Source organism: Schistocerca nitens, chromosome 12 (assembly GCF_023898315.1).
Source record: "Schistocerca nitens isolate TAMUIC-IGC-003100 chromosome 12, iqSchNite1.1, whole genome shotgun sequence".
NCBI lineage: Eukaryota > Metazoa > Arthropoda > Insecta > Orthoptera > Acrididae > Schistocerca > Schistocerca nitens.
Genome location: NC_064625.1, coordinates 6533757 through 6543513, shown reverse-complemented (window position 1 = coordinate 6543513; position 9757 = coordinate 6533757). Strand labels below are relative to the sequence as shown.

Sequence of the window (9757 nt, the reverse complement as noted above, 5' to 3'; positions counted from 1 at the left end):
GACAAGAAGAGAATAGAAGCTTTCGAAATGTGGTGCTACAGAAGAATGCTGAAGATTAGATGGGTAGATCACGTAACTAATGAGGAGGTGTTGAATAAAATTGTGGAGAAGAGGAGTTTGTGGCACAACTTGACTAGAAGAAGGGATTGGTTGGTAGGACATGTTCTGAAGCTTCAAGGGATCACAAATTTAGTATTGGAGGGCAGCGTGGAGGGTAAAAATCGTAGAGGGAGACCAAGAGATGAATACACTAAGCAGATTCAGAAGGATGTAGGTTGCAGTAAGTACTGGGAGATGAAGAAGCTTGCACAGCATAGAGTTGCGTGGAGAGCTCCATCAAACCAGTCCCAGGACTGAAGACCACAACAACAACAACAACAACAACAACAACATCTTTATTCTCGACGTCAGCACACTTTCGGCCCCTCTGCCGCTATAGGGCTCCGAATTGTGTAGCGTGTTAACGCAACTATGTTGGTGCGTGAGAAACAGCGTGTTGTTATCGAGTTTCGAGTTCGAAGAGTTTGTCCAGACGGGGGACACCCTCTCCTTCAGCATGACAATGCGAGACCACACACGGGCGCTGCGACATCTCGAATAATCCGACGCCTCGGGTCCATTGTCATCGATCACACTCCCTACAGTCCCGACTTGGCACCATCCGATTTTCGTCTCTTTTTCGAAACGTAACAGAACACCTTCGAGGACTTCACTTTGGTAGTGATGAAACGGTGCAAGCAGTTGCGAGGTTGTGGCTGCGTCAACAAAGTCAAACATTCTACAGCTACAGCATCAACAAACTGGTCTCTCGTTGGGAGATCTGTTCGTCGCCAGGGTGACTGCGTTGAGAAATAATACGTGTACGTGAAGAACAAAGATGTAGAATGTTACTAACGTTTGTTTCATTTGAAAGGCTTTAGCAGTTTTCATACAAAAAATTCGGACGCATCACTTTTTAGCACGCCTGCGTACATTCTATGGGACAATGCAATATGCGTCATTATTCCGACGTAAATTTGTGCAACTTTTGTTGGAATACATCATCTTCGTTATAATGACTGTAATCGTCTTGGACAAAGATATTAAATCGCTGTCGCGAATTCCTCTCGCAGCGCTTTTTTTACCACCAGATCTTGTGAAGACTGTCTCTTGTCTGGTCGCACATATCATAGTCTTTATATCTGGTTGGAATGGCGACTTAGGGCCTGTCTATCATAACTACTGCGCGACGAAGAATAGATTGCTAATAAGTAAGGTAAAACCGCAAATCGAACATACTTCCAGTGCACCATGTACTGTACGAGCCACTTTTGCTCACGCAGCCTCTGTTTAAGTCTTTTATAGCAGTAACTAGTTGAGTACCGGGCGTTGTCCAGGTATCTATTTATTACAATCTCCTCCTTCACCTTTCTCTGTCCTCCATCTGCTCCTTCACCCCTCTTTTCACATCTCCTCCATCGACTCTCTCTGCACACCGGCTCCATCCATCTTCTGCTGCTCCTTTCGTCGTCCATCGCCTCCCCTCTCTCTCCCTGTCCACCTACCTCTCCCCCCCCCCCCCCCCGCTCTCTCTGCCAACCTTTTCCTCTCCCCTCTTTCTGCTCACCTTTTCATCTCTCCTCTCTCTATTCCTCCCTCCCTCTCTCACTACTCATCTCCTCGTCCCCCACTCTCTCCCCTTCTCCTCCAACCCTACCCTCTTTCCATCTGTACCTACCCCCCCTTTCTCTCTCTCTCGGTCCATCTACGTCTCCCCCCCTCTCTCTGCCCACCTTTTCCTCTCCCTTCTCTCTACTCTTCATTTCCCCTCTCTCTATTCCTCCCTTCCTCCCTCTCTCTCTCTACCCATTTCCTCCACCTCTACTCTCTGTCCATCTGTACATACCCCCCCCCCCTTCTGTCTCCATCGGTCCATCTGCTCCTTTACCTTTCAGCTGTCCGTCTGCTTCTTCTCACTCTGTCCCATCTCGTCCTTCCCCCTCACTCTCTTTCCATATGTGCTTCCCCTCTTCTCTCTCGTCGTTATCACGCACACCCTAGTAGGAGTCTGGAGGCTGGTCGTTATTACCGTCCCCCTCCCCCCCCCCCCTTCCCAGTATTTCCTCCGACATCGTAACTAGTATGTCCACCAAATTTCATTGAAATCGTTTCTGAGTTTTGAGACGAGCTTTATAACTGTGGCTTTGCCAGCTTACGCATGTGTCAGATATATATATTTCACACGTATTCGTGCACACATCTTAGTTGTACCTGTAGTGAACGCCGCTCTGCACTTTCATTTCCACGCAGATGAATGTTCGTGGCGTCATAGTTGCTGAACTACGAGTCATACAGTTTTTAGGTACATTCAGTGGAATATGTGGACGCCCTTAGCAAAATGTGTCACGAATGCAGATAGTACTAAAGAAATAATAAATTAAAACGTCATGCTTCATATGGCACTTTTACTGCAGGAACAGCGGAAATATAGTAAATGATTAACTTTTCTTATTTCATCGTTTCGTGGGGGTTGTCGGCGAAAAAAAGTTTCGTAAAGGTATGAAATGACGTGTAAAGTTCGTTGCAAGTGTATAGGTGCTTTCCTTCTCAAATACTGGATGACTCAAGTAAGGGTATTCGCGCGTCGCCCTCACATCTTTGCTAGGTATGTGGTTCTTATCCCCACAGTGAGGATTTTCAAGCCGGTTCTAGGCGCTACAGTCTGGAACCGCACGACCGCTACGGTCCCAGGTTCGAATCCTGCCTCGGTCATGGATGTGTGTGATATCCTTAGGTTAGTTAGGTTTAAGTAGTTCTAAGTTCTAGGGGACTGATGACCTCAGCAGTTAAGTCCCATAGTCCTCAGAGCCATTTTGAACCATTTTGATGATTTTCAGACAGTAAATGATATGTATACGGAGTTTTGTTGTGTACGTATACTGATTTTTTATAATAGATATGGGTTTTAAGATGCAGCGTCCAGTATCAGTGATGGCTTACGCTGCTACGAGAGAGGCTTTGTATGGTTGACAAGGAGTGCCAGCGTACGTAAGTAAGGGCGGACCTTCAGTCTGTTTAATAAAACTGAAGCTAAATAAGGAAAAACACTGGAAACGGAGTTAGAAGAGTCATTACTGGTTTCGGCCTACATAGGCCACATTCAGATACATTTACCTATTAATGGTTTTAGTCGATGATAATGAAAGTCAGTTTCAACTCAACTCTGATGTAAATAGTCATAATACAAGGCACAGAATTAATTTTCATATCGACTTTGCCCATTCGTCCAGGGTGCGAAGAGGAGTTACCTACTATGGTGCAAAAATGTTCAAGCCACTGGAAATCCCACCCCATTCGGAAGAAAATTGAAAACTCAGTTCATTCTCAGAGAGACAGCAACGCGTGACTACAGTAAGCAGGTGCAGTGGATGTAAACTAAAAACTCCTCCCGAACAGGCCATGAAGGCACAACGGGACCGACCGGCCGCCGTGTCATCCTCAGACCACAGGCGTCACTGGATGCGAATATGGAGGACCATGTGGTCAGCACACCGCTCTGCCGGCCATTTGTCAGTTTCTGAGACCGGAGCCGCTACTTCTCAGTCGAGTAGCTCCTCAGTTTGCCTCACAAGCGCTGAGTGCTGCCCGCTTGCCAACAGCGCTCGGCAGACCGGATGGTCGCCCATCCAAATGCTAGCCCAGTCCGACAGCGCTTAACTTCGGTGATCTGACGGGAACCGGTGTTACCACTGTGGTGAGGCCGTTGGCGCAGTGGATGTAGGTTTCATTAATTTATATGGGGATGGAGAGTCAGGCTGGCGTCTAGACAGCTGCGTGAAATTATACTGGAAAGTGCAGCAGTAGTGCCTCATGGTAACTCCTCCTAAACATTATCTAACTACTATTGAAAGTTAAATAAAAAGTAAATCTGACAAAACGTGAGAACAGCGGAGTGCGGAACTAGACGAGTTAAGTGGTTACGAAAAGAAGGAAAAGGAAGCCTCGAGGTGGGTTGGACCTCAACAAATTATATCTCGGAAACAAAGTCTTCATCAACTTAGGTAAGTGCGGTGTGGCGCATCGACTCGAAATTATACACATACTACCGTAAAGTAAACTTATTTGTCACAATAGCACTTTCAGAACTACTCTACCAAAAAACTCCGTTTGGTTCTCAAATCAATATCAAATGCTACACACATTTTTCAACTTCGGAAGTGAAATTCTTCAAAATAACAGACTGAAATCTTGAGAATGAATATAGTTTTTGCATACATTGTAGTGCTGTTAGAGAAGAAATTACAACGGCCAACTCACGTTAAAGCAACTCAAGTTACGTAATCGTACTTTCATTGCAGAAAACGTAAATTACCTGTACAAATTATAATAAAAAATGAGTTTTTATCCCTCATCGAAATTCCTACATACAGCCGAACAAAGATGAAATTTCTGGTACGGATAAAATTGATGGCAGAGAATTAAACTTTCTTCTCTGAATCTCAACTTTTTCAACGCTCAATTCAATGCATGGTGGCACACATGTCGTCGCCCCCCCCCATCTCTCTCTCTCTCTCTCTCTCTCTCTCTCTCTGTGTGTGTGTGTGTGTGTGTGTGTGTGTGTGTGTGTGTTTCTATCACTACAGTACAACAGTAATTTCTTTAGCGGCATGAAAAGAAAGAAAAAGGAATACTTAACTCCCACTCCCCTAATTCCTACTGGGTTATAAAATAAAGACATTTAAACCGTGATCTCTTTCGTGTGCGTGTCTTAAGGGAAAACACATTGACGTGGCAGAAGTCAGGGCACAGCCCCTGATGTTGCAGACCTCCTTTTGTCTGGTCTAGTGTAGCAACTCAAAAAATCGTTGGAAGTCCTGTGCAGAAGTCTTGAGCCATTTCGCCTCTGTAGCCGTCCACAATTCCGGAAGTGTTGGCGGTGCAGGATTTCGTCCACGAGCCTGACCTCTCGGTTATGTCCCGTAATGTTCGATGGGATTCACGTCGGGCGATCCGGGTAGCAAAACCATTCGCTCGAATTGCCCAGAATGTTCTTCAAACCAGCCACTAACAATTGTGTCGTCCGTAAAATTCCGTCGTCGTTTCGCAAATGAAGGCCATGAATGGCTGCAAATGCTCTCCAGGTACTAAAATGTAGACTTTCACGCCCGGAAATGTCATGTCCATTTTAATTATCCGGGATGTTATGCCGTGGTCGGTTGATGAATTCTGGGTCAATTCCCAACGTTTGGTCCCCGTCTGCGGGCGACATCTTCAAGGTGGTCTGTAGCAAGGCCCAACACACCCACTGGCTCGCTACTGACTGTGGGTGTGTTGGACTTTGCTTCAGACCCCCTTGAAAGTGTCTCCCGCAGACGGGGACGAAACGTTGGGAATTGACCCAGAATTCATCAACCGACCACGGCATAACATCCCGGATAATCGTAATGGACATGGTCACCAAGTAGCCGAAGATAACCACTTTCAGCCAATGATCGGTTCAGATGTGGCAGAGGCCCCAGTGCACTCCATATGGTTGCACAGTGCCTCGTTGACAACCTGAGTCCACGACTTTGCAGGGTCTGAGCCACACTCGAACCCTACCATCTCGTCTGACCAGGCCACGTTTAGGAGCAACCGTTACGGTCACGAGGCCAGGGGAGGCGCTGCTAGCGAGGGCACTCGCGTCGGTCTCACTGTCCTAACGTCCCACACTGATTTCTGCGGTTGTTTCACGCAGTGTTGCTTGTCTGTCAGCACTGACAAGTCTACGCGGACGCCGCTGCACTCGGTCGTTAAGTGAAGACCGTCGGCCACTGCGTTGCCTGTGCTCAGAGGTTACGCTGGAAATGTGGTGTTCTCGGCACACTCGTGGCCCTGTGGATCTCGAAATATGGAATCCGCTGACCATTTCTGAAATGGAATGTCCCACGCGTCTAGCTCGCTCTGTGTGTACTAATACGCGTCGTGCGGCCGTAATCACGTGGGAAACCTTTCCACATGAGTCAGCCGAGTACGAGCGACAGGTCTGCCATCGCACCTCGTGTACGCGACACTGCTGCCATCTGTATGTGCGCATATCGCTATCCCATCACTTTCCTCACTTCATTGTACACGGAGGCTACAATCTGAACTGGCAAGTACTCGCCGCAAATAAAGAGCCATACGTAAAAGTGTTACCTTAAATTGGCAGGAAGTAATGTAGTGTACAGATTACGTTTCTGAGTGTTATGTTTTATTAATATGTGCGTTGAGTCGCTCCATATCGCTGAACTTTCCCTTACTTGATAGGATTTACGGTACACGATGAATGAATGAACGAATGAATGAATGAATGAAATCAGTGAATGTTGGCGAAGCACTACAAACATTTCGTCTCAGACTTTTCGGCGTCACTGTATAGTCTTACTGAATGGTCCTGTAGGGTTCACTTACCGGTTATCGGTGTTTACATAAATGTGTCAGTACTGTTATTCTTGGAGAGACGCCGTAAGACGGAGCGCCGGCCTTATTCTTTCACGTAATTTGGTGCGGAGGAGAGCAGTAAAGGCGCCGAAAGCACGGAAGATAATGGCCGCCGGCTAAAAGCTCGGCAGGTGTTTGTGTCTGTGTGGCTTTCACGTCGCATCCACTCTGCTGGCGTGTTGCCTTCCGTGCCTCAGCACAGCACACCACGTAGGCAGCTAGCCGATACTCTCACCCGACTAGCTAGCAACCGCGTCCCACGTCCCACCACCCACCACTATATGGCGCTCTTCACACGTCACATTCCTAGTGCTTGACAATTTGTCATCTGTTACAGCTTCAACAGTGGCAGCTTAAAAATCAGTCGGGCGTTTAAAGAAACACTTCCTTTTTCGTCTTTCTGCAACTAGCTGGTTCGATGTGGCCCGCCACGAGTTCCTCTGCTGTGAAAACCTCTTCGTGTCAGACTTCCACCGTCCCCAATTACTTGCTGGATGCATTCCAACCTCAGTCGTCCTCTACAGTTTTTATCTTCTTAAATCTCACAAATATCATTGAAGTTATTCCGCGATGTCTTGCCGGCCGCTTCAGTCTGGAACCGCGCGACCGCTACAGTCGCAGGTTCGAATCCTGCCTCGGGCATCGATGTATGTGATGTCCTTGGGTTATTTATGTTTAAGTAGTTCTAAGTCTAGGGGACTGATGACCTCAGATGTTAAGTCCGGTAGTACTTAGAGCCATTTGAACCATTTGAGCCGTGATGTCTTTAACAGATGTCTTACCAGTCTGTCTCCTCTTCGTATCCATATTTTCTACATGTTTCTCTCCTCGGGGATTCCGCGGAGTATCTCGTCATTCCGTACCTTATGAGTCCTCCTAATTTTCAACATTCGTCTGTAGCGCCATATCTCAAATGCTTCGAGTCTCTTCTGTTCCTGTTTTCCCACAGTCAATGTTTCACTACCATACAGTCCTCTGCACAAACAGTACATTGTTAGAAATTTATTCCTCAAATTAAGGACTGTTTGATACTGCTGGACTTATCTTGGCCAGGAATGGCATTTTTGCAGTGCTGGTCTGCTTTCGATGTCCTCCTTGTTCTGTTTGTCATTGGCTATTTCCTTCACTTGGTGTACTAAGCCGTGCCGTAATTCGATGTGATGTTTACCAGTAGTCTCGTTCGTGCTGGCTTTACTCTGGTCTTACTTCGCTTTACTCTCACAAGGGGACCTCACGCTCCGCATACTGTGTAGCTTTTGAAGGTCGCTGCCCAGACGTCAGGTTTCTAAACCAGTGCGACAGTTTTCTCAAAAGCACCCGAAAAGACTCACCTTACAACTTTTTCGTGAGTTCTTAACTGAAAAACATAGACAACTTACTGACGCAGTCGCTGGCAGCTTAGATCATAGTGTATGACTTTTTTATTCGCTGATTCAGTGCTTGCTAATAACATTTTTTTTACTTCTGTTTAAATTGTGTATTTGCTACTAAATGTAAATGTTAATTAACAAATATTTAATCATGATTTATTAGTAAAAATAACTTCATTTTAACAAGTTTGCTTGTGTGGCCATCCTCAGCAGGAAGGATATAAATATTTGTTTTGTAAATAAATCTGCCTTTTCCTGCTGCTAGTTACTTTATTTATCCCATACGCGTTTCGCCTTCTCCTGTTCTAAGGCATCATCAGTGGGATGTATAACTATACAGTTTTGTTAGTTATAGATTATTTGTACAAAAAATCGCGAAGTGGTTTGATAATCTATAATTAACAAAAGTGTACCGTTACAGATGCCACTGATGATGCCTTAGGACAGGAGAAGGCGAAACGCGTATGGGATAAATAAAGTAACTAGCAGCAGGAAAAGGCAGATTTATTTACAAAACAAACTTCATTTTATTTGTAGTTACAAATACTATGAAAATAGTTCGAAATTTAATAGACACATGCTAATTCCTTCGTGGTTAAATGAAAAAAATTTTGCATCGATATTACTGTTCAGCCTCCAGAGATAAAAAGCACTTTATTTTCTGTTTCGTTATTACTTTTTCTGCATTAAATTTTAATTTATTTTGCGTAATTGGATTGTCATAACCGTCACGATTAAAAATAAGACGCTGTTTTTACAAAAATCATCGTTCAGTATTTATTGCGTAAAAGTAAAAAAATGATTTCTACTCTTGCGTGCGAAACGAAAGGACGGAAGTAACTTCCGCATGATGTTCTCACTCCCCAGGATCATACCTCGATGGAACTGGGACCATACATAGAAACAACTACTGCATTACAATGCAGAAGGTAAGAAAGAAACACGCGATGAGGCGAAGAAAAATGACAATGAGTTCAGTGAAGTCACCGCAGTTCACGGTGGTCCCCTGCAGATAAGAGCTGCCGGATGGTCGCTGGTGTATGTGGACGTCTCCCCAGCACACCTCACACCTGCTGCACGGATATCCTATCATTGCCAGATCTCCTGCAGTGTGGAAGGAGTGGAGTGTGACAATAACCTGTGTGCTCGCCGTGTTCAAGGATTTGGAGGCCGGTACGCCCACGCAACATTACGTCTCCCTACAACACAGCATGTGGACCACCAAAACGGCCGTGTTCGGCGCTGTTGCCGAGTGCACGGCCCGAATTCTGGCCGTAGAGTACTGAGGCTGGGTCTGCTCTCGTCCAAGAAGAGTACGCTGCGCCACTCTAGTCCAGCCCCGATGCTGTTGGCGCCATCGCGACGGTGCGGCTGCAGTGCAGGTGCCGGCGGGTCCAATGGACTGGTCGCCAGGCAAACACGGCACACCCGTGCGGTCGCCTTACCACTGTGCAGGACCACTATATATGTGGTTGCAGTTGCACCCGCTGTGTGACCAGGTTTCCTTGTTGTAACAAGTCACCCGCTGCTGTAATTAACCATAATCGACCCCCACCTCTGCTTCCGGCAGCAGTGGCTGCAGTTCAGAACCCTCCCAAGCTGTGAGCAGCACCGAACTCTCGGGCTGCGCTCACCACACTGCGTGCTCCTCCCCCTCTCCCGATGATTCGTTCCCGTGTGGAGTCACCCAGGTGTTTAATTGCGTAGCCTTCCGCGGCCAGAGTCACTCGACGTAAAAGTTTTCTGCGTATGGTACCGCGTCATAATGTAAAAAGCTACTGCTGCTGGAGAAAAACAGGAGAACGGAGGGCACAGAGTATATCGCAAGCCTACCCATACAGACAGGTATCTGCACGCCCAGTCCTACCAACACCCAGCGCAGAACAACTCCGTCATCCGCTCTTTGCCAATACGTGCGCAGCGCCTAAGTGATGCTCAGAACATCA

The 9757-nt window shown here is 46.5% G+C and overlaps 1 pseudogene; it reads right to left on the bottom strand.

Annotated features, from left to right (window-relative positions):
* Window positions 1-3629: 3629 nt before the first annotated feature.
* LOC126215583 (5S ribosomal RNA) lies at window positions 3630-3747 on the bottom strand (annotated as a pseudogene).
* Window positions 3748-9757: the final 6010 nt, after the last annotated feature.